The sequence below is a fragment of the Ursus americanus genome, chromosome 19, assembly GCF_024610735.1.
Source record: "Ursus americanus isolate L20-20 chromosome 19, mUrsAme1.1.p, whole genome shotgun sequence".
Lineage (NCBI taxonomy): Eukaryota > Metazoa > Chordata > Mammalia > Carnivora > Ursidae > Ursus > Ursus americanus.
This window is the reverse complement of record NC_142145.1, coordinates 52,561,509-52,563,606: the sequence shown is the minus strand read 5'-3', so window position 1 is coordinate 52,563,606 and position 2,098 is coordinate 52,561,509. Positions and strand designations below refer to the sequence as shown.

Sequence of the window (2,098 nt, the reverse complement as noted above, 5' to 3'; positions counted from 1 at the left end):
TATTTTTTGTACCATCAATGTTATGTGTACCACATTGATGAAAACACAATTTAACAGCTTCTCAATAAACTCTTTTTGAATTTGAATAACTATTTCTTTAATTCTGTTGTTAAAGAACAGTTAATAGTGAAATGCTCATCTGAGGTCCATTTTCCTCCCGTCTGTGTAACTTTGGACAATTTAACCTCTCCATACCTCAGTTTTTCTTCTTTAAATTGAAGGTAATTTTGGCTATAATTAAGTTTAAAGGAAGTATATGTAATTTTTTGACATAATGCTTGATACAAAAAGACTGTTAAATATTACCTTATTTTAAGGTCCTCCAAGGAGAAATTATAAAACTTTAGGAATTCAGCATTTAGGCAATCCTCCTGGAAGCTAATAATCTACATAAAGGGTATTATTTCAAGGATCTCTCTCTTTTTGTGCATAATTTTAAAAAATTATGGTGAAATTCACATACTGTAAGATTAATCCTTTTAAAGTGAACAATTTAGTGTCATTTAGTACAGTCATAATGCTGTGCATTTTCATCACTCCAAAAGGAAAGCCTATATCTCTTAAGTAGTTGCTCCCCATTTTCCCCTTCTCCTGCCCCTGGTGACTACCAATTTGTGATCTGTCTGTATGGATTTTTCTATTCTGTGTATTTCCCAAAATGGAATCATAGAGTATGTGGACTTTTGTATTTGGTTCCTTTTATTTAGTATATGTTTTTAAGTTTTACAAATTGTAGCATGTGTCAGCACTTTTTTCCTTATTATGGTTGAATAATATTCTGTTGTAAGAATATACCATGATGTGTTTATCCATTCTTACGTCAATGGACATTTGTACTATTTCTACCTTTTGGCTATTGTGAATAGTACTGCTTTGAACCTATGTGTGTGTTTATTTGTTTGAGTACCTGTTTTCAATTCTTTTGGGTATTAACCTAGGAGTGAAATCGCTAGGTCCATGCTAAATCTATGTTTGACTTTTTGAGGAAGTTCCAAACCGTTTTCCACAGTGGTTGAACCACTTTACATTCCCACCAGCAAGGCACAAGGGTTCTTTCTCCACATCTCCACCAACACGTGTTATTTTCCATTAAGAATAATTTACAGTTATTCTAGTGAGTACATATTCAAGTGGTACATGATTGTGATTTTCATTTCCATTTCCCTAATGACTAATGATGTTGAGCATCTTCTCATGTATGTGAATATTGGCAATTTATATATTGTCTTGGAGGGATGATTCAGATTCTATTCAGATTCTATTCAGATTCTTTGCCCATTTTTCGGTCGACTTTTCTTTTTGTTGTTGAGTTGTAAGAATTCTTTATATATTGAAGATACTATGCTTTTTGTCAGATATATGATTTGCAAATATTTTCCCCCATTCTGTAGGTTGTTTTCTCACTTTCTTGCTAATGTCCTTTGATGCATGAAAGTTTTTAATTTTGATGACCCCTGTGATGTAGGGGTGCAACTTCATTTTTTTTGTATGTATATATCCAGTTGTCTCAGCATCACTTGTTGAAGAGACTATTCTTCCCATATTGAATGGTTTCAGCATGCTTGTAGAAAATCAGTTGGCCATGAACGTATAGGTTTATTTCTGGATCCCCAATATTGTTCCATTGATCTATATGTCTGTCTGTATGCCAGTATCACACTGTTTTGATTACTGTAGCTTTGTAGTAACTTTTGAAATCAAGATGTATGAGTTCTTAACTTTATTCTTCTTTTTATTTTATTTTATTATTTTATTTTTTAAAAAATATGGAACCCTTCATGAATTTGTGTGTCATCCTTGTGCAGGGGCCATGCTCATCTTCTCTGAATTGTTCCAATTTTGTATACGTGCTGCCGAAGTGAGCACTATTCTTTTTAAATACAGTTTTGGCTATTTGTGGCCTCTTAAAACTCCATATAATTTGATTATTGGCTTTTCTTTTTTTTTTTTTTTAAAGATTTTGTTTATTTATATGTCAGAGAGACAGCCAACGAGAGAGGGAACATAGCAGGGGAGAGGGAGAGGAAGAAGCAGGCTCCCACCTGAGGAGCCCGATGTGGGACTCGATCATGGAACGTCGGGATCATGCCCTGAGCTG

The 2,098-nt window shown here is 33.8% G+C and overlaps 1 non-coding gene across 1 annotated transcript; it reads right to left on the bottom strand.

The window, feature by feature from the left end:
• Positions 1 to 1,760: 1,760 nt before the first annotated feature.
• LOC123782101 (U6 spliceosomal RNA) lies at positions 1,761 to 1,866 on the bottom strand. The gene has a single exon (XR_006776909.1). It is a non-coding gene; the product is annotated as a U6 spliceosomal RNA (small nuclear RNA).
• Positions 1,867 to 2,098: the final 232 nt, after the last annotated feature.